Below are 24,634 nucleotides of genomic sequence, written 5' to 3'. Positions count from 1 at the left end.
AGAGAGACTTTAGACCTTCCCACAGGGCAGGGCAGGGACACTCTGGAGGAGAGAGGAGAGAGACGTTAGACCTTCCCACAGGGCAGGGCAGGGACACTCTGGAGGAGAGAGGAGAGAGACGTTAGACCTTCCCACAGGGCAGGGACACTCTGGAGGAGAGAGGAGAGAGACGTTAGACCTTCCCACGGGGCAGGGCAGGGACACTCTGGAGGAGAGAGGAGAGAGACGTTAGACCTTCCCACAGGGCAGGGCAGGGACACTCTGGAGGAGAGAGGAGAGAGACGTTAGACCTTCCCACAGGGCAGGGACACTCTGGAGGAGAGAGGAGAGAGACGTTAGACCTTCCCACGGGGCAGGGCAGGGACACCCTGGAGGAGAGAGGAGAGAGATGTTAGACCTTCCCACAGGGCAGGGCAGGGACACTCTGGAGGAGAAAGGAGAGAGACTTTAGACCTTCCCACAGGGCAGGGCTGGGACACTCTGGAGGAGAGAGGAGAGAGACGTTAGACCTTCCCACAGGGCAGGGCAAGGACACTCTGGAGGAGAGAGGAGAGAGACGTTAGACCTTCCCACAGGGCAGGGACACTCTGGAGGAGAGAGGAGAGAGATGTTAGACCTTCCCACAGGGCAGGGCAGGGACACTCTGGAGGAGAGAGGAGAGAGACGTTAGACCTTCCCAAAGGGCAGGGCTGGGACACTCTGGAGGAGAGAGGAGAGAGACGTTAGACCTTCCCACAGGGCAGGGCAGGGACACTGTGGAGGAGAGAGGAGAGAGACGTTAGACCTTCCCACAGGGCAGGGACACTCTGGAGGAGAGAGGAGAGAGATGTTAGACCTTCCCACAGGGCAGGGCTGGGACACTCTGGAGGAGAGAGGAGAGAGACGTTAGACCTTCCCACAGGGCAGGGCAGGGACACTCTGGAGGAGAGAGGAGAGAGACGTTAGACCTTCCCACAGGGCAGGGACACTCTGGAGGAGAGAGGAGAGAGATGTTAGACCTTCCCACAGGGCAGGGCTGGGACACTCTGGAGGAGAGAGGAGAGAGACGTTAGACCTTCCCACAGGGCAGGGCAGGGACACTCTGGAGGAGAGAGGAGAGAGACGTTAGACCTTACCACAGGGAAGGGCCGGGAAAGGAGAGAGAGAGAGACAGGTTAGATCAAGAAACGCTTAAGGAAGTTAGACCCTGTACCTATGTCAACAACACAATTCCAAATCTGCCTGTCCACACTGGGAAGAACCAATACTGTCAGTCTCTTTGCAGATTTGGGTTCTGTTGTTGTTGATGTAAGTAAGCAGGAAGTCACCATGCTGTATGTTCATGGCATGCTGTTCGTCTCCAGTGGTCATGTGATGTCAACTCGATGTAAGTTATGTCAGCGTGTACATCTCCAGCCCTGCCCTGAGAGCAGACACAGACAGACAGACAGACAGACAGACAGACAGACAGACAGACAGACAGACAGACAGACAGACAGACAGACACAGGCTGAGGCTCTAACTGATCTGACCGCAGCCTGACACTCCAGGCCCAGAACACAACACACAGAACTGATGCAAGGCCAGGAAATGCACCTATATCTCTGTGTACTGTGTATACGTGTGCTCTCTCTCCTTCTCCCTCTCCCCCACTGTCCTGCCACTGACATGAACACCACACAGAAAGTCAGATGATAGAAGAAAGGGAGAGAGGTAAAGAGAGGCGGGGAGAGGGGGAGAGAGAAAGAGAAAGGCAATGACAGATGAGAAGAGAGGGAGGGTAGTACTCTTCCATTCTGCGGCTCATTACACACACATCATGAAGCTCTAATGTGCAACACATTCTCCTGCATTATATCATTACATTAGCTCTGCTCTAACACACACACACACACACACACACACACACACACACACACACACACACACACACACACACACACACACACACACACACACACACACACACACACACACACACACACACACTGTTGGGACATTCCTGCCTCTTAGCAGAATGTTGTTATGGCCTCACACACAAGTGCTTAAAACTGTACTAAAAAGTCATTTAAACTGTAGCTGGTAAGGGTTAGAATAACGATAACATGCACACACGTCTTACTTGCTGCCAGTGTGTGTGTGGTGTGTGTGGTGTGTGGTGTGTGGTGTGTGGTGTGTGTGTGTGTGTGGTGTGTGTTGTGTGTGTGTGTGTGTGTGTGTGTGTGTGTGTGTGTGTGTGTGTGTGTGTGTGTGTGTGTGTGTGTGTGTGTGGTGTGTGTGTGTAATGGTATAGTAAAACCAGAGTTCAGTCTATTAATCTTCATTAATTCTTTATTGAGTACCTGCAGTCAGCTACAGTCAGTCAGTTACAAAGCTAAAGTACTGCTACTGAACCAGTCAGTCAGCTACCAAGCTAAAGTACTGCTACTGAACCAGTCAGTCAGTACTGCTACTGAACCAGTCAGTCAGTTACAATGCTAAAGTACTGCTACTGAACCAGTCAGTCAGCTACAAAGCTAAAGTACTGCTACTGAACCAGTCAGTCAGTTCCAAAGCTAAAGTACTGCTACTGAACCAGTCAGTCAGCTACAAAGCTAAACTACTGCTACTGAACCAGTCAGTCAGCTACCAAGCTAAAGTACTGCTCCTGAACCAGTCAGTCAGCTACCAAGCTAAAGTACTGCTACTGAACCAGTCAGTCAGCTACCAAGCTAAAGTACTGCTATTGAACCAGTCAGTCAGCTACAAAGCGAAAGTACTGCTACTCAACCAGTCAGTCAGTTACAAAGCGAAAGTACTGCTACTGAACCAGTCAGTCAGTTACAAAGCTAAAGTACTGCTACTGAACCAGTCAGTCAGCTACAAAGCTAAAGTACTGCTACTGAACCAGTCAGTCAGTTACAAAGCGAAAGTACTGCTACTGAACCAGTCAGTCAGCTACCAAGCTAAAGTACTGCTATTGAACCAGTCAGTCAGCTACAAAGCGAAAGTACTGCTACTCAACCAGTCAGTCAGTTACAAAGCGAAAGTACTGCTACTGAACCAGTCAGTCAGTTACAAAGCTAAAGTACTGCTACTGAACCAGTCAGTCAGCTACCAAGCTAAACTGTGTGACACCAGCCCCCACCCCCAGAAACACACACACACACATACACACACACACACACACACACGCAAACGCACACGCAGACACACACACTCCTCTCCCTGTCCTCCGGGGCTTTCAGGAGAAACCCACCATTACTGATCCCCACTGGGCACACACACCTCTAATTACTGCACCACAGGAGAGAGAGAGGGCTGGTGTGTGTGTATGTGTGTGTGTCAGGACAGCCCAGTTCCCCTATGCAGCAGTGAGATCCCATCTGCTCCTGTGTCTGTCTGTTTAAAGCCTGTTGGCTAGCAGTTTTCTTCTTCTCTCTCCCTTCTCTTCCTCTATCCCTCCCCCTCTCCTCTTTCTCTCTTCCTCCCTCTCGATTGTCTCCCTCTCCCCTCTCCTTCTCTTCTCAGTAAGAAAGAATTTTTGTCCTTGGAGGGGCACTGGGCCGTTACGTTACCTCTCTGCTACAGCTACTGGAGAATTAGTGTGTGTGTGTGTGTGTGTGTGTGTGTGTGTGTGTGTGTGTGTGTGTGTGTGTGTGTGTGTGTGTGTGTGTGTGTGTGTGTGTGTGTGTGTGTGTGTGTGTGTTTGTGTGTGTGTGTAGACCTCCAGTAATAGCATAGTAAATCTGTAACTATATTCCTGTTCCGAGAGCAGCATTCCATCAACCCTGCTGTTTCTGAAGGAGATCACGTACGGCTGCCCTAACACTGAGTCTGTCCCTAGCACATGAACTTCATTCAGACATACACATACCAACCAATGTTTCGGGACATGAAATCGAATTATTTAACACAATGGGCCTTAGAATAGGCTGTTGTTTCATCCCGTTGTTTGTCAGCAGCTAACTCAGTATGTCTGGCCAGAGACAAACTATAGGCCTGTTCAGATCTCAGAAGATATTCAATTTGCTACTACACAGTAGCTAACAGTAGAGATTGTATTGGCTGCTATAGCTAACAGTAGAGATTCTATTGGCTGCTAACTAACATAATATAGTATATTGGTTGCTATAGCTAACAGAAGATATGTTATTGGTTGTTAACTAACAGAGGAGATTACATTGGGTGCTACTTAACAGAATATATGCTATTGGCTGAGTTAATTGGCAGATCTTCTCAGCTCTAGCTCTCAGTGGTAACAAAGTGTTAAGTTAACCAGAGCAGTTAAATATACATCCTGTCTGTTCATCACACTACCATCTCACAGAGGAGGGAGTTCTGCTTTTATTTAGGAAGAGTGTGAATTCACAGTCATCTCTCATCCCCCCACTCTCTCTCCTCTCTCTACTCCTAACATATGTTAACACATGTTAGAAATCTGATCAGAATAGGAGGAACAGGAACCATGTGTGGCCAGAGGGTATGGAGTCATCAGGTTAAGACTTTGTCTAGTGGTGTTATGGTATCTGATGTGAGCTTGCTAGCTAATGAGTGCTTGCCTGCATGCCCATCTTGGAAGTAGTGTCACCCTCGATCAACCACTGCCATATTATAGTGATGTTATTATAGTGATGTTATCATAGTGATGCTATTAGAGTCATGCTATTATAGTCATGCTATTATAGTAATGTTATTATAGTCATGGTATTATAGTGATGTTATTATAGTGATGTTATTATAGTGATGTTATTATAGTGACGGTATTATAGTAATGTTATTATAGTGATGATATTATATTAATGTTATTATAGTAATGTTATTATAGTGGTGTTATTATAGACATGGTATTATAGCGATGTTATTATAGTGATGTTATTATATTAATGTTATTATAGTCATGTTATTATAGTGATGTTATTATAGTGATGTTATTATAGTCATGTTATTATAGTGATGTTATTATTCAGTTCTCTGCTGCCAATGACTGGAACGAACTACAAAAAGCACTGAAACTGGAAACACTTATCTCCCTCACTAGCTTTAAGCACCAACTGTCAGAGCAGCTCACAGATTACTGCACCTGTACATAGCCCACCTATAATTTAGCCCAAACAACTACCTCTTTCCCTACTGTATTTAATTAATTAATTTATTTTGCTCCTTTGCACCTCATTATTTTTATTTCTACTTTGCACATTCTTCCATTGCAAATCTACCATTCCAGTGTTTTACTTGCTATATTGTATTTACTTTGCCACCATGGCCTTTTTTTGCCTTTAACTCCATTATCTCACCTCATTTGCTCACATCGTATATAGACTTGTTTATACTGTATTATTGACTGTATGTTTGTTTTGCTCCATGTGTAACTCTGTGTCGTTGTATGTGTCGAACGGCTTTGCTTTATCTTGGCCAGGTCGCAATTGTAAATGAGAACTTGTTCTCAACTTGCCTACCTGGTTAAATAAAGGTGAAATAAAAATAAAAAATAAAAAAATTATAGTGACGGTATTATAGTAATGTTATTATAGTGATGTTATTATAGTGATGTTATTATAGTGATGTTATTATAGTCGTGTTATTATAGTCGTGTTATTATAGTAATGTTATTATAGTGATGTTATTATAGTGATGTTATTATAGTCGTGTTATTATAGTAATGTTATTATAGTAATGTTATTATAGTAATGTTATTATAGTGACGGTATTATAGTAATGTTATTATAGTGATGTTATTATAGTGATGTTATTATAGTGATGTTATTATAGTCGTGTTATTATAGTCGTGTTATTATAGTAATGTTATTATAGTGATGTTATTATAGTGATGTTATTATAGTCGTGTTATTATAGTAATGTTATTATAGTGATGTTATTATAGTGATGTTATTATAGTCGTGTTATTATAGTAATGTTATTATAGTAATGTTATTATAGTAATGTTATTATAGTGACGGTATTATAGTAATGTTATTATAGTGATGTTATTATAGTGATGTTATTATAGTGATGTTATTATAGTCGTGTTATTATAGTCGTGTTATTATAGTAATGTTATTATAGTGATGTTATTATAGTGATGTTATTATAGTCGTGTTATTATAGTCGTGTTATTATAGTAATGTTATTATAGTGATGTTATTATAGTAATGTTATTATAGTAATGTTATTATAGTGATGTTATTATAGTGATGTTATTATAGTGATGTTATTATAGTAATGTTATTATAGTGATGTTATTATAGTGATGTTATTATAGTAATGTTATTATAGTGATGTTATTATAGTGATGTTATTATAGCGATGTTATTGTAGTCATGTTATTATAGTCATGTCATTATAGTCATGTTATTATAGTCATGTTATTATAGTCATGTTATTATAGTGATGTTACAGTGTTATTATGATACCCCCTCTCCTCTAGTTGTTAGGACAATGGGATTCTGACTGTCACCCAGAGCTCGTTGTCATCATTTTACCTGGCTGGGTTATGTTGCACATATTTACATGTACATTAAGACATACATACCCTGTCTGGTCCTGCATTTAGACCTCCTTAGCATTCCCTGAGCTGAGTGTGTATACTTTGTGTGTGTACTTTCAGAGGTGACCTCATGGCAAAGGAATCCAGGCCTACATTCCATGAAGTGCAGAGTGTTGTGTGTGTCTGTGTGTCAGTTAGTAAGTGATGGATGTTATAAAGTGGTGTTGTGTTTCCCCTTTCTTTCCCAGCGTGCAGAATGTTAGTCCATGTTGCCATGGCAGCCAGTGTCTATGGTGGAAGACCAGGGGTGCAGGTGTGTGTGAAGGGGGGGGGGTAATGAATAATAGATGGCAAGTGGATCAATAACACAGTGAATCACTGAGACAGACTAACGGGGGGAGAGTGTGTGTGTGTTTCTTTCAGACCATTTTTTTGATAGTTTCTCCAGTAACTTTATATGTCTACTCTCCATTGAACTAGGCTTTGACTGAGATATGCCGCTCCAACCCCCCCACCCCCCCTACACAGACACACACCAGGGATCCTCCCTGGAACAGCAGTTGATCAAACTCAGACTTGTCTTCACCTTGTCATCCCTCTTCCTCCCTCCCCTCCTCTATCCATCCATCCCTGCCTCGCTCCTCTCTATCCATCTCATAACATTTTCCTTCTTAGCTTAGCGTTGTGGTCATCTCTTTCTCCCTGTCTCCCTTTCCTACCTCCTCATACCATATGGTAACAGCTAGTTCAGAGCCAAAGACGGACACACCTTTTAAAAACTTTTAATCTGAATTACTGGCATTCAACTGTGCAGTTAGTGTAATGTTAGAGAGAAGGAGAATGTGTGTGTGTGTGTGTGTGTAATGTTAGCCACCTCTGGCAAGCCTCCAGACGTCGGTGTCCTAGCTTCGTAAGTGTGTAAGTGTGTGTGTACGTGTGTGTGTTCAGCCTTCTCCAATTCCTAACAGATTACTCTCACATGGTCAAAACAATAAACAGTTGTGGAGTATATTTTAGGAAAAGGTTTTACTTCCTGCGTGTCCATAGAGAGTCAACATAACAGTATCACACCAAAGGACATGGCTCAGTAGTGTGTGCGTATTAAACTCTTATTAAACTGTGGGATAAAGGGATGGATGGGGGAAGGACGAGAGGAGGAGATTTAAATAAAGGGAGATTAGTGAAAGGCAAAGCTTGATTAAAGTTTCTTTCTATCCTCTCTCCCTCTCCCCAGTAGGAAACTGAGGCAGAGAACCAACACACAAATCTACAGAGAGTATCTATTGTTCCTCCATTCTCCCGGCTCTGCTGGGCTCAGCCCATTGGCTCTCCTGCTCAGGGGAAAATCTGCCACTGAGACACTGGCTGAGATCACTACAGAGCCATTATTCACTCGCTGTCTTGGAATCTGGGAATAGAGAACGACACACACCGTGTGATAAGGAGAGACTAATCTCCTCTCTAATAGAAACCTCATTAGCACAGTTCTGTCCCTCCGAGCCATCCACTCTGACCCACCGTGCTGCCCCAGAGTCAGTAGTCTGCCATAGATACAGACCGAGAGTGTGTTAGAGTGGACGGGCAGGTAGGACGTAACAGACTGCAGGGTTCTGGGTTCATATCAACTCTATTAAACCTGCTCCTCTTTGATAATCACTCAGCTAATGACTGTCTAAGTGAGAGAGGAGAGAGTCATTTCTGTAGTCCCACTCCCAGGCTGCTATATCTCCTGTCTCTCTCCATAGGAAATATAGAAATATATTGTGGAAAAAAGAGGGGGGGACCCAGTAGTAGATAGAAGGTGCTCTTTGGCAAAGGGGTTAATTGGTTATCAAGAAAACAATGACGACCAACCCAGCCAGCTACAGAAGGTTCTGGGAACCATATATTTCTTAGACATTATGGACGGTATGTGGATAGAATATGTAGTATATCTGAAGAATACGTAGGATCATAGAATAGTATATGTACAGTAGTTGAATAAAATGGCCTTGACATACATATGAAACATATGAAGTGGGTAAAACAGTATGTAAACATTATTAAAAAGTGACCAGTGTACCATGTCTATGTACATACAGCAGCTGCCTCTAAGGTGCAGGGATGAGTAACCGGGTGGAGGCCAGCTAGTGACAGTGACTAAGTTCAGGGCAGGGTACTGAGTGGAGGCCAGCTAGTGACAGTGACTAAGTTCAGGGCAGGGTACTGGGTGGAGGCCAGCTAGTGACAGTGACTAAGTTCAGGGCAGGGTACTGGGTGGAGGCCAGCTAGTGACAGTGACTAAGTTCAAGGCAGGGTACTGGGTGGAGGCCAGCTAGTGACAGTGACTAAGTTCGGAGCAGGGCACTGGGTGGAGGCCAGCTAGTGAAAGTGACTAAGTTCAGGGCAGGATACTGGGTGGAAGCCAGCTCGTGATGGCTATTTAACAGTCTGATTGCCTTGAGATAGAAGCTGTTTTTCAGTCTCTGAAAAATCTTTGATGCACCTGTACTGACCTCGCCTTCTGGATGATAGCGGGGTGAACAGGCCGTGGCTCGGGTGGCTGAGGTCCTTGATGATCTTCTTGGCCTTCCTGTGACACCGGGTACTGTAGATGTCCTGGAGGGCAGGCAGTGTGGCCCCGGGGAAGTCTTATTGAAACATTCCGTGAACGTTTTGTCATTACTGGCCTGTGAGGATCAGGTTACAGTGGATCACGGTTCTACAGAGACATCTCTCCCTCCCGCAGAGGGGGGAGGTACAGAGGGATTGATGGGGCGGTTATGACACCTCACACCCATTGTAAATCTTAAGGCTGCAGACAAATCCATTTTCCTTTAGGGTTTGGGACTGGAATGCCTGTGTGGGCCTTATGGAGAATCTACCTCAGAACTGTAACATGCAATAAATAGACTTTGGGACATTATATTCCATCAGCCAAAATGGTGATAACAATGATAGATGGAGTATGAAAATGAATGTTGATTTTGTTATGTTATTACCTTGCCTTGTAACTAGCCACGCCCCAGGGAACCCAGAGAGGGTGTCATAAAGACGGGAATGCCCCTTTCTACCCTGGGGTATAAAACATGCAAGTTAACAATTTACATCGCAGACTAAGTTTACCATGCGCTGCAGCCGAGGTTTATGACTAGTTGTGACCCCGAAATGCAACACAAGGAAGAGGACAAAGGGAACCTCTTAACAATCAATGCTATGATTGAGTACTGTATCTAAGAAGGTGAATTCAAGAAGGACCAAGCGGTTATTCTCTTCAAGTCATCGGTTGCCTACACGGCCCTCCTACCCAAGCTGCGAGCGTCAACACGGCTGATTAGCCTCCTAAGAAGACCACTCTCACAGAACGAGTGCACGGAAACAGACAACCAAGAGAAAGGACATTTTGACATTGTGTGGACAATCAGAGACTTACACCCAATAACGAAGGAGACGCAGTTATGGAAAGAACAGGGTGTCGGCCAAACCTATCCCACTAAGCGGAACTCGGCCCACCAACTGCCGCTCTTATCGGTCAGCACTATAATGCATGTATTTACTTGTTGAAGGTCTCCGTTGGGTATCTAACGGAGACGTTAGATACGGGGCAAGGTGTTAGAGCTAAACTAAGCATAGTTTACAAATCTCTCTCTCTCTCTCTCTCTCTGATCACATTCAGTCCCTTAGAGGTTGTGGAAGTGTATGTTTTTGGTTTCACATTGGTTGGAGGAACAAAGCCATACGTTTCCTGACTGGTAAAAAGGAACGTCTTTTAAAAGTTCTGAGCATGGAAGTGAACATTTCACCTGTTCTGGGAACAATCATTTTGAAGTTGCTGGGAGGTTCTGAGTTTCCCTGAAAGTTTTCCTGAAAGGTTTTATAACAGCCAAGATGACTCAAAGCTGATACAGATACAGCCAAGACGACTCAAAGCAAATACAGACACAGCCAAGAAGACTCAAAGCTGATACAAACATACCCAAGATGACTCAAAGCTGATACAGACATACCCAAGATGACTCAAAGCTGATACAGACATAGCCAAGACGACTCAAAGCTGATACAAACATACCCAAGATGACTCAAAGCTGATACAGACATAGACAAGACGACTCAAAGCTGATACAAACATACCCAAGACAACTCAAAGCTGATACAGACATAGCCAAGACGACTCAAAGCTGATACAAACATACCCAAGATGACTCAAAGCTGATACAGACATAGCCAAGACGACTCAAAGCTGATACAAACATACCCAAGATGACTCAAAGCTGATACAGACATAGCCAAGACGACTCAAAGCTGATACAAACATACCCAAGATGACTCAAAGCTGATACAGACATAGCCAAGACGACTCAAAGCTGATACAAACATACCCAAGATGACTCAAAGCTGATACAGACATAGCCAAGACGACTCAAAGCTGATACAAACATACCCAAGATGACTCAAAGCTGATACAAACATACCCAAGACAACTCAAAGCTGATACAGACATAGCCAAGACGACTCAAAGCTGATACAAACATACCCAAGATGACTCAAAGCTGATACAGACATACCCAAGACGACTCAAAGCTTATACAGACATAACCAAGACAACTCAAAGCTGATACAGACATACCCAAGACAACTCAAAGCTGATACAGACATACCCAAGACAACTCAAAGCTTATACAGACATACCCAAGACAACTCAAAGCTGATACAGACATACCCAAGACAACTCAAAGCTTATACAGACATACCCAAGACAACTCAAAGCTGATACAGACATACCCAAGACAACACAAAGCTGATACAGACAAGATGACTCAAAGCTGATACGGACATACCCAAGACAACTCAAAGCTGATACAGACATACCCAAGACAACTCAAAGCTGATACAGACACACCAAAGCTGATACAGACACACCCAAGACAACTCAAAGCTAATAGACATACCCAAGACAACTCAAAGCTGATACAGACACACCAAAGCTGATACAGACACACCCAAGCTGATACAGACACACCAAAGCTGATACAGACACACCAAAGCTGATACAGACACACCCAAGCTGATACAGACACACCAAAGCTGATACAGACACACCCAAGCTGATACAGACACACCAAAGCTGATACAGACACACCAAAGCTGATACAGACACACCCAAGCTGATACAGACACACCAAAGCTGATGCAGACATACCCAAGACAACTCAAAGCTGATACAGACACACCAAAGCTGATACAGACACACCCAAGCTGATACAGACACACCAAAGCTGATACAGACACACCCAAGCTGACACAGACATACCCAAGCTGATACAGACACACCAAAGCTGATGCAGACATACCCAAGACAACTCAAAGCTGATACAGACACACCAAAGCTGATACAGACACACCCAAGCTGATACAGACACACCCAAGCTGATACAGACACACCAAAGCTGATACAGACATGCCCAAGCTGATACAGACATACCCAAGCTGATACAGACACACCAAAGCTGATGCAGACATACCCAAGACAACTCAAAGCTGATACAGACACACCAAAGCTGATACAGACACACCCAAGCTGATACAGACACACCCAAGCTGATACAGACACACCAAAGCTGATACAGACACGCCCAAGCTGATACAGACATACCCAAGCTGATACAGACACACCAAAGCTGATGCTGACATACCCAAGACAACTCAAAGCTGATACAGACACACCCAAGCTGATACAGACACACCCAAGCTAATACAGACACACCAAAGCTGATACAGACACACCAAAGCTGTAAATCACCGCCAAATAACACTTATGTTAATGAGATATTTCTGGATTTAATTTTCAATGAATTTGCTAAATCTTTAAAAACCCGTTTTAACTTTGTCATTAAGGGGTGTGTGGTGCCTTTCTGCTGAATGGTGTTGTCATATGAATGTGTGTGTTATCACACCACTCACACAGCACAGATGAAGAGAGAGAGAGAGAGGAGAACGAAAGACACACAGACACAGACACACAGACACAGACACAGACACAGACACAGACAAAGACACAGACTAGCTCCTGTCGACTGTGAGGGGTGATGATGAGGTCATGGGGTCATGGGGTAAGGGTGAGGTCACTGAGGCAGCCGTGCTCCTGTATGTCCCGCTCAGCAGTGTGTGTGTGTGTGTGTGTGTGTGTGTGTGTGTGTGTTCTCCCTTACCCTGACCTCAGCTGCTCAGCTCAATCAGCTGGGATACAGTCCAGTGTAATAGAGAGACAGCGACACACAGACACACCCATGCTATGATGTAAGTGAGACCAGCCCTGAATGGACGAACAACCCGTGTGTGTTTGTCTATGTGTGTGTTTGTCTATGTGTGTGTTTGTCTATGTGTGTGTTTGTCTATGTATGTGTTTGTCTATGTGTGTGTTTGTCTATGTGTGTGTTGTCTATGTGTGTGTTGTCTATGTGTGTGTTGTCTATGTGTGTGTTTGTCTATGTGTGTGTTGTCTATGTGTGTGTTGTCTATGTGTGTGTTTGAAAGCGGAGGAAATGTGTGTTTCAGCAGGGTAGCCAAAGAAACCAGCGAGACAATGATATACAATCAACCACAAATACATTCTTCATCTGTTAATAATGTATTATTCATCATCTGGCATGTCAATTATGTATTAACATGAAATATTAACACTATTTGTGTATTTGAACTAGACTAGTACAGCCTACTTCTGCCAGCCCAAGGATGAATAATATTTCAAACAAAAAATTAAGATATTCAATTACTTCCACATATTCTATGACCACATCAAATGAAAAGCCTTCAAAGTTAAAGGCGTGGATGTGTTGAGCTGCAGATCAGCTGAGCTGTTTGCCAGTGACACAAGCAAGCAACTCGTCAATAAGATATCACTCTCACGCACTCTCCTTTTCTCTACATATCACTCTTTCTCACTCCTTCGCTCTCTACATATCACTCTCTACTCTCTCTACATATAACTCCTTCGCTCTCTACATATCACTCTCTACTCTCTCTACATATCACTCTCTTCTCTCTCTACATATCACTCTCCTTCTCTCTCTACATATCACTCTCTCACTCGTTCGCTCTCTACATATCACTCTCTACTCTCTCTACATATCACTCATTCGCTCTCTACATATCACTCTCTACTCTCTCTACATATCACTCTCTTCTCTCTTTACATATCACTCTCTCACTCCTTCGCTCTCTACATATCACTCTCTACTCTCTCTACATATAACTCCTTCGCTCTCTACATATCACTCTCCTTTTCTCTACATATCACTCTTTCTCACTCCTTCGCTCTCTACATATCACTCTCTACTCTCTCTACATATAACTCCTTCGCTCTCTACATATCACTCTCTACTCTCTCTACATATCACTCTCTTCTCTCTCTACATATCACTCTCTCACTCCTTCGCTCTCTACATATCACTCTCTACTCTCTCTACATATCACTCATTCGCTCTCTACATATCACTCTCTACTCTCTCTACATATCACTCTCTCTCTCTTCACTCTACACATCACTCTCTCCTCTCTCTACATATCACTCTCTCCTCTCTATACATACTCTCTCTCCTCTCTCTACATATCACCCTCTCCTCTCTATACACACTCTCTCTCTCCTCTCTCTACATATCACTCTCTCCTCTCTCCTCACTCTACATATCACTCTCTCTCTCCTCTCTCTACATATCACTCTCTCCTCTCTATACATACTCTCTCTCTCCTCTCTCTACATATCACCCTCTCCTCTCTATACACACTCTCTCTCTCCTCTCTCTACATATCACTCTCTCCTCTCTCCTCACTCTACATATCACTCTCTCCTCTATCCTCACTCTACATATCTCTCTCTCTCCTCTCTTCTCTCTCTACATATCACTCTCTCTCTCCTCTCTCCTCTCTCTATATATATCACTCTCTCCTCTCTCCTCACTCTACATATCACTCTCTCTCCTCACTCTACATATTACTCTCTCCTCTCTCTACATATCACTATCTCCTCTCTCTACATATTCTCTCTCCTCTCTCTACATATCACTCTCTCCTCTCTATACATATCACTCTCTCCTCTCTACATATACTCTCTCTCTCCTCTCTCTACATATCACTCTCTCTCTCCTCTTTCTACATACTCTCTCTCTCTCTCTAAATATCACTCTCTCTCTCTCCCCTCTATACATATCACTCTCCTCTCTTTACATACTCTCTCTCTACATATCACTCTCTCTCTACATATTACTCTCTCCTCTCTATACATACTCTCTCTCTCTCTCCATTTTACTCTCTCCTCTATACATACTCTCTCTCTCTACATATCTCTCTCCTCTCTATACATACTCTCTCTCTCTACATATCACTCTCTCCTCTCTCTACATACTCTCTCTCTACATATCACTCTCTCGCTCTCCTTCTCTCTCTACATATCACTCTCTCGCTCTCTCTCCCCTCTCTACATATCACTCTCACTCCTCTTTCCTCTCTACATATCAGTCTACACTCTACATATTACTCAATATCCTTCTCTCTACATCAGTCTCTCTCTCCTCCTCTCTGTACAATTCACTCTCTCTCATCTCTCTCCTTATCGCTCACTCATCTCTCTACATATTTCTCTCGATCATCTCTATACATATCTCTCTCTCTCATCTCAATACATGCTCTCTCTCTCCTCTCTCAGGATATCTCTCTCTCCTCTCTCTACATATCTCTCTCTCCTCTCCTCATTGCTCTCTAATCTCTATACATATCTCTCTCTCCTTTCTCTACATATCTCTCTCTCATCTCTATACATATTTCTCTCATCTCTATACACATCTCTCTCTCATCTCTATACATATCTCTCTCTCCTTTTTCTACATATCAATTCAATTCAATTCAAGGGCTTTATTGGCATGGGAAACATGTGTTAACATTGCCAAAGCAAGTAAGGTAGATAATATATAAAGTGAAATTAACAATAAAAATTAACAGTAGACATCACACATACAGAAGTTTCAAAACAATAAAGACATTACAAATGTCATATTATATATATATATACAGTGTTTTAACAATGTACAAATGGTAAAGGACACAAGATAAAATAAATAAGCATAGATATGGGTTGTATTTACAATGGTGCGTGTTCTTCACTGGTTGCCCTTTTCTCGTGGCAACAGGTCACAAATCTTGCTGCTCTGATGGCACACTGTGGAATTTCACCCAGTAGATGTGGGAGTTTTTCAAAATTGGATTTGTTTTCGAATTCTTTGTGGATCTGTGTAATCTGAGGGAAATATGTCTCCCTAATATGGTCATACATTGGGCAGGAGGTTAGGAAGTGCAGCTCAGTTTCCACCTCATTTTGTGGGCAGTAAACACATAGCCTGTCTTCTCTTGAGAGCCATGTCTGCCTACGGCGGCCTTTCTCAATAGCAAGGCTATGCTCGCTGAGTCTGTACATAGTCAAAGCTTTCCTTAATTTTGGGTCAGTCACAGTGGTCAGGTATTCTGCTGCTGTGTACTCTCTGTGTAGGGCCAAATAGCATTCTAGTTTGCTCTGTTTTTTTGTTAATTCTTTCCAATGTGTCAATTAATTATCTTTTTGTTTTCTCATGATTTGGTTGGGTCTAATTGTGCTGCTGTCCTGGGGCTCTGTAGGGTGTGTTTGTGTTTGTGAACAGAGCCCCAGGACCAGCTTGCTTAGGGGACTCTTCTCCAGGTTCATCTCTCTGTAGGTGATGGCTTTGTTGTGGAAGGTTTGGGAATCGCTTACTTTTAGGTGGTTATAGAATTTAACGGCTCTTTTCTGGATTTTGATAATTAGTGGGTATCGGCCTAATTCTGCTCTGCATGCATTATTTGGTGTTCTACGTTGTACACGGAGGATATTTTTGCAGAATTCTGCGTGCAGAGTCTCAATTTGGTGTTTGTCCCATTTTGTGAAGTCTTGGTTGGTAAGCGGACCCCAGACCTCACAACCATAAAGGACAATGGGCTCTATGACTGATTCAAGTATTTTTAGCCAAATCCTAATTGGTATGTTGAAATTTATGTTCCTTTTGATGGCATAGAATGCCCTTCTTGCCTTGTCTCTCAGATCGTTCACAGCTCTGTGGAAGTTACCTGTGGCGCTGATGTTTAGGCCAAGGTATGTATAGTTTTTTGTGTGCTCTAGGGCAACAGTGTCTAGATGGAATTTGTATTTGTGGTCCTGGTGATGGGACCTTTTTTGGAACACCATTATTTTGGTCTTACTGAGATTTACTGTCAGGGCCCAGGTCTGACAGAATCTGTGCATAAGATCTAGGTGCTGCTGTAGGCCCTCCTTGGTTGGTGACAGAAGTACCAGATCATCAGCAAACAGCAGACATTTGACTTCAGATTCTAGTAGGGTGAGGCCGGGTGCTGCAGACTTTTCTAGTGCCCGCGCCAATTCGTTTATATATATGTTGAAGAGGGTGGGGCTTAAGCTGCATCCCTGTCTAACCCCACGACCCTGTGTGAAGAAATTTGTGTTTTTTGCCAATTTTAACCGCACACTTGTTGTTTGTGTACATGGATTTTATGATGTCGTATGTTTTACCCCCAACACCACTTTCCATCAGTTTGTATAGCAGACCTTCATGCCAAATTGAGTCGAAGGCTTTTTTGAAATCAACAAAGCATGAGAAGACTTTGCCTTTGTTTTGGTTTGTTTGGTTGTCAATTAGGGTGTGCAGGGTGAATACATGGTCTGTTGTACAGTAATTTGGTAAAAAGCCAATTTGACATTTGCTCAGTACATTGTTTTCATTGAAGAAGTGTACGAGTCTGCTGTTAATGATAATGCAGAGGATTTTCCCAAGGTTACTGTTGACGCATATTCCGCGGTAGTTATTGGGGTCAAATTTGTCTCCATTTTTGTGGATTGGGGTGATCAGTCCTTGGTTCCAAATATTGGGGAAGATGCCAGAGCTAAGGATGATGTTAAAGAGTTTTAGTATAGCCAATTGGAATTTGTTGTCTGTATATCTGATCATTTCATTGAGGATACCATCAACACCACAGGCCTTTTTGGGTTGGAGGGTTTTTATTTTGTCCTGTAACTCATTCAAGGTAATTGGAGAATCCAGTGGGTTCTGGTAGTCTTTAATAGTTGATTCTAAGATCTGTATTTGATCATGTATATGTTTTTGCTCTTTATTCTTTGTTATAGAGCCAAAAAGATTGGAGAAGTGGTTTACCCATACATCTCCATTTTGGATAGATAATTCTTCATGTTGTTGTTTGTTTAGTGTTTTCCAATTTTCCCAGAAGTGGTTAGAGTCTATGGATTCTTCAATTACATTGAGCTGATTTCTGACATGCTGTTCCTTTTTCCGTAGTGTATTTCTGTATTGTTTTAGTGATTCACCATTGTGAAGGCGTAGACTCAGGTTTTCCGGGTCTCTATGTTTTTGGTTGGACAGGTTTCTCAATTTCTTTCTTAGATTTTTGCATTCTTCATCAAACCATTTGTCATTGTTGTTAATTTTCTTCGGTTTTCTATTTGAGATGTTTAGATTTGATAGGGAAGCTGAGAGGTCAAATATACTGTTAAGATTTTCTACTGCCAAGTTTACACCTTCACTGTTACAGTGGAACGTTTTACCCAGGAAATTGTCTAAAGGGGATTGAATTTGTTGTTGCCTAATTGCTTTTTGGTAGGTTTCCAAACTGCATTCCTTCCATCTATAGCATTTCTTAATGTTACTCAGTTCCTTTGGCTTTGATGTCTCATGATTGAGTATTGCTCTGTTTAAGTAAACTGTGATTTTGCTGTGGTCTGATAGGGGTGTCAGTGGGCTGACTGTGAACGCTCTGAGAGACTCTGGGTTGAGGTCAGTGATAAAGTAGTCTACAGTACTACTGCCAAGAGATGAGCTATAGGTGTACCTACCATAGGAGTCCCCTTGAAGCCTACCATTGACTATGTACAAACCCAGCGTGCGACAGAGCTGCAGGAGTTGTGACCCGTTTTTGTTGGTTATGTTGTCATAGTTGTGCCTAGGGGGGCATATGTGGGAGGGAATGCTGCCACCTCCATATCTCTCACTCCTCTCTATACATATCACTCTCTTACTCATCTTTCTGCATATCACTCACTCCTCTCTCTGCATATCACTCACTCCTCTCTCTACATATCCCTCACTCCTCTCTCTACATATCACTCACTCCGCTCTCTACATATATCTCACTCATCTCTATACATCTCTCACTCATATCTATACATATAACTCTCTCACTCCTTTCTCTGCATATCACTCACTCCTCTCTCTACATATCACTCACTCCTCTCTCTACATATCACTCTCTCACTCCTTTCTCTACATATCAGTCTCTCACTCCTCTCTCTACACATCACTCTCTCACTCCTCTCTGTACATATCACTCACTCCTCTCTCTACATATCACTCTCTCTCTCAACTCTCTTCATATTTCTCTCTTTCATATCTATACATATTTATCTCTCACTCCTCTCTCTACATATCACTCTCTCACTCCTCTCTCTACACATCACTCTCTCACTCCTCTCTCTACACATCACTCTCTCACTCCTCTCTGTACATATCACTCACTCCTCTCTCTACATATAACTCTCTCACCTCTCTCTACATATTTCTCTCTCTCATCTCTATACATCTCTCTCTCATCTCTATACATGTCTCTCTCTTTCATCTCTATACATATTTATCTCTCTCATCTCAGTACATATATATCTCTCACACAGCATATCTCTCTCCCCTCTCTGCATATCTGTCTCTCTCATCTCAATACATATCTCTCTCTCTACATATCACTCACTCCTCTCTCTACATATCTCTCACTCCTCTTTCTACATATTACTCTCTCACTCCTCTCTCTACATATCACTCACTCCTCTCTCTACATATCAGTCTCTCACTACTCTCTACATATCATTCTCTCACTCCTCTCTCTACATTTCACTGTCTTTACTCCTCTCTCTACATATAATTCACTCCTCTCTCTACATTTTACTCACCCCCCTCTCTACATATCTCTCACTCCTCTCTCTACATATCACTCTCTCACTCTTTCTCTACATTTCACTCTGTTACTGCTCTCTACATATCACTCACTCCTCTCTCTACATATCACTCTCTCTCTCATCTCTATACATATCGCTCTCACTCCTATCTATACATATCACTCTCTTACTCATCTTTCTGCATATCACTCACTCCTCTCTCTACATATCACTCACTCCTCTCTCTACATATCACTCACTCCTCTCTCTACATATCACTCACTCCGCTCTCTACATATATCTCACTCATCTCTATACATCTCTCACTCATATCTATACATATAACTCTCTCACTCCTCTCTCTGCATATCACTCACTCCTCTCTCTGCATATCTCTCACTCCTCTCTATACATATCACTCTCTCACTCCTCTCTCTACATATCACTCACTCCTCTCTCTACATATTCCTCTCTCACTCCTCTCTCTACATATCACTCTCTCACTCCTCTCTCTACATATCACCCACTCCTCTCTTTACATATTAGTCTCTCACTCCTCTCTCTACATATCACTCACTCCTCTCTCTACATATCTCTCACTCCTCTTTCTACATATTACTCTCTCACTCCTCTCTCTACATATCACTCACTCCTCTCTCTACATATCAGTCTCTCACTACTCTCTACATATCATTCTCTCACTCCTCTCTCTACATTTCACTGTCTTTACTCCTCTCTCTACATATAATTCACTCCTCTCTCTACATTTTACTCACTCCCCTCTCTACATATCTCTCACTCCTCTCTCTACATATCACTCTCTCACTCTTTCTCTACATTTCACTCTGTTACTGCTCTCTACATATCACTCACTCCTCTCTCTACATATCACTCTCTCTCTCATCTCTATACATATCGCTCTCACTCCTATCTATACATATCACTCTCTTACTCATCTTTCTGCATATCACTCACTCCTCTCTCTACATATCACTCACTCCTCTCTCTACATATCACTCACTCCTCTCTCTACATATCACTCACTCCGCTCTCTACATATATCTCACTCATCTCTATACATCTCTCACTCATATCTATACATATAACTCTCTCACTCCTCTCTCTGCATATCACTCACTCCTCTCTCTGCATATCTCTCACTCCTCTCTATACATATCACTCTCTCACTCCTCTCTCTACATATCACTCACTCCTCTCTCTACATTTCACTCTGTTAATCCTCTCTCTACATATTCCTCTCTCACTCCTCTCTCTACATATCACTCTCTCACTCCTCTCTCTACATATCACCCACTCCTCTCTTTACATATTAGTCTCTCACTCCTCTCTCTACACATCACTCTCTCACTCCTCTCTGTACATATCACTCACTCCTCTCTCTACATATCACTCTCTCTCTCATCTCTATACATATCGCTCTCACTCCTCTCTCTACATATCTCTAACTCCTCTCTATACATATATCTCTCACTCCTCTTTCTACATATCACTCTCCCACTCCTCTCTATACATATCAGTCTCTCACTACTCTCTACATATCACTTTCTCTCTCCTCTCTCTACATATCAGTCTCTCACTCCTCTCTCTACACATCACTCTCTCACTCCTCTCTGTACATATCACTCACTCCTCTCTCTACATATCACTCTCTCTCAACTCTCTTCATATTTCTCTCTTTCATCTCTATACATATTTATCTCTCACTCCTCTCTCTACATATCACTCTCTCACTCCTCTCTCTACACATCACTCTCTCACTCCTCTCTGTACATATCACTCACTCCTCTCTCTACATATCACTCTCTCACCTCTCTCTACATATTTCTCTCTCTCATCTCTATACATGTCTCTCTCTTTCATCTCTATACATATTTATCTCTCTCATCTCAGTACATATATATCTCTCAGCATATCTCTCTCCCCTCTCTGCATATCTGTCTCTCTCATCTCAATACATCTCTCTCTCTCTGTACATATCACTCACTCCTCTCTCTACATATCTCTCACTCCTCTCTCTACATATTACTCTCTCACTCCGCTCTCTACATATATCTCACTCATCTCTATACATCTCTCACTCATATCTATACATATAACTCTCTCACTCCTCTCTCTGCATATCACTCACTCCTCTCTCTGCATATCTCTCACTCCTCTCTATACATATCACTCTCTCACTCCTCTCTCTACATATCACTCACTCCTCTCTCTACATTTCACTCTGTTAATCCTCTCTCTACATATTCCTCTCTCACTCCTCTCTCTACATATCACTCTCTCACTCCTCTCTCTACATATCACCCACTCCTCTCTTTACATATTAGTCTCTCACTCCTCTCTCTACATATCACTCACTCCTCTCTCTACATATCTCTCACTCCTCTTTCTACATATTACTCTCTCACTCCTCTCTCTACATATCACTCACTCCTCTCTCTACATATCAGTCTCTCACTACTCTCTACATATCATTCTCTCACTCCTCTCTCTACATTTCACTGTCTTTACTCCTCTCTCTACATATAATTCACTCCTCTCTCTACATTTTACTCACTCCCCTCTCTACATATCTCTCACTCCTCTCTCTACATATCACTCTCTCACTCTTTCTCTACATTTCACTCTGTTACTGCTCTCTACATATCACTCACTCCTCTCTCTACATATCACTCTCTCTCTCATCTCTATACATATCGCTCTCACTCCTATCTATACATATCACTCTCTTACTCATCTTTCTGCATATCACTCACTCCTCTCTCTACATATCACTCACTCCTCTCTCTACATATCACTCACTCCTCTCTCTACATATCACTCACTCCGCTCTCTACATATATCTCACTCATCTCTATACATCTCTCACTCATATCTATACATATAACTCTCTCACTCCTCTCTCTGCATATCACTCACTCCTCTCTCTGCATATCTCTCACTCCTCTCTATACATATCACTCTCTCACTCCTCTCTCTACATATCACTCACTCCTCTCTCTACATTTCACTCTGTTAATCCTCTCTCTACATATTCCTCTCTCACTCCTCTCTCTACATATCACTCTCTCACTCCTCTCTCTACATATCACCCACTCCTCTCTTTACATATTAGTCTCTCACTCCTCTCTCTACACATCACTCTCTCACTCCTCTCTGTACATATCACTCACTCCTCTCTCTACATATCACTCTCTCTCTCATCTCTATACATATCGCTCTCACTCCTCTCTCTACATATCTCTAACTCCTCTCTATACATATATCTCTCACTCCTCTTTCTACATATCACTCTCCCACTCCTCTCTATACATATCAGTCTCTCACTACTCTCTACATATCACTTTCTCTCTCCTCTCTCTACATATCAGTCTCTCACTCCTCTCTCTACACATCACTCTCTCACTCCTCTCTGTACATATCACTCACTCCTCTCTCTACATATCACTCTCTCTCTCTCAACTCTCTTCATATTTCTCTCTTTCATCTCTATACATATTTATCTCTCACTCCTCTCTCTACATATCACTCTCTCACTCCTCTCTCTACACATCACTCTCTCACTCCTCTCTGTACATATCACTCACTCCTCTCTCTACATATAATATATCCCATTTAGCAGACGCTTTTGTCCAAAGCGACTTACAAGTCGGCTGGGGCCACTACTTTTACATATGGGTGGTCCTAGCGGGAATCGAACCCACGACGCTTGGCGTTGCAAGCGCCATGCTCTACCGACTGAGCCACACAGGACACAGGAGCCACACAGGACTCCTCTCTCTACATATCACTCTCTCACCTCTCTCTACATATTTCTCTCTCTCATCTCTATACATGTCTCTCTCTTTCATCTCTATACATATTTATCTCTCTCATCTCAGTACATATATATCTCTCAGCATATCTCTCTCCCCTCTCTGCATATCTGTCTCTCTCATCTCAATACATCTCTCTCTCTCTGTACATATCACTCACTCCTCTCTCTACATATCTCTCACTCCTCTCTCTACATATTACTCTCTCACTCCTCTCTCTACATATCACTCACTCCTCTCTCTACATATCAGTCTCTCACTACTCTCTACATATCATTCTCTCGCTCCTCTCTCTACATGTCACTGTCTTTACTCCTCTCTCTACATATAATTCACTCCTCTCTCTACATATTACTCACTCCCCTCTCTACATATCTCTCACTCCTCTCTCTACATATCACTCGCTCACTCCTTTCTCTACATTTCACTCTGTTACTGCTCTCTACATATCACTCACTCCTCTCTCTACATATCACTCTCTCTCATCTCTATACATATCGCTCTCACTCCTCTCTATACATATCATTCTCTCACTACTCTCTCTGCATATCACTCACTCCTCTCTCTACATATCTCTCACTCCTCTCTCTACATATCTCTCACTCCTCTCTATACATATATCTCTCACTCCTCTCTCTACATATCACTCTCTCACTCCTCTCTCTACATATCACTCACTCCTCTCTCTACATATCACTCTCTCACTCCTCTCTCTACATATCACTCACTCCTCTCTCTACATATCACTCTCTCACTCCTCTCTCTACATTTCACTCTGTTAATCCTCTCTCTGCATATCACTCACTCCTCTCTCTACATATCTCTCTACATATCACTCTCTCACTACTCTCTACATATCATTCTCTCACTCCTCTCTCTACATTTCACTGTCTTTACTCCTCTCTCTACATATAATTCACTCCTCTCTCTACATATTACTCACTCCACTCTCTACATATCTCTCACTCCTCTCTCTACATATCACTCTCTCACTCCTTTCTCTACATTTCACTCTGTTACTGCTCTCTACATATCACCCACTCCTCTCTCTTCATATCACTATCTCTCTCATCTCTATACATATCGCTCTCACTCCTCTCTCTACATATCTCTCACTCCTCTCTATACATATATCTCTCACTCCTCTTTCTACATATCACTCTCCCACTCCTCTCTATACATATCAGTCTCTCACTACTCTCTACATATCACTTTCTCTCTCCTCTCTCTACATTTCACTGTCTTTACTACTCTCTACATATAATTCACTCCTCTCTCTACATATCTCTCACGCATCTCTATACAGAGCACTCTCTCACTCCTCTCTCTACATATCACTCCCTCACTCCTCTCTCTACATATCAG

At 42.6% G+C, this 24,634-nt stretch overlaps 1 protein-coding gene across 1 annotated transcript in view; it reads right to left on the bottom strand.

Moving 5' to 3' along the window:
• The window catches only part of LOC135519522 (E3 ubiquitin-protein ligase SH3RF3-like), a 99,158-nt gene that overhangs the window by 41,269 nt on the left and 33,255 nt on the right, over window positions 1-24,634 (bottom strand). The gene's annotated exons all lie outside the window — the stretch shown is intronic.

This window comes from Oncorhynchus masou, chromosome 29, assembly GCF_036934945.1.
Source record: "Oncorhynchus masou masou isolate Uvic2021 chromosome 29, UVic_Omas_1.1, whole genome shotgun sequence".
Lineage (NCBI taxonomy): Eukaryota > Metazoa > Chordata > Actinopteri > Salmoniformes > Salmonidae > Oncorhynchus > Oncorhynchus masou.
This window is presented reverse-complemented; position numbering and strand designations above follow the sequence as displayed.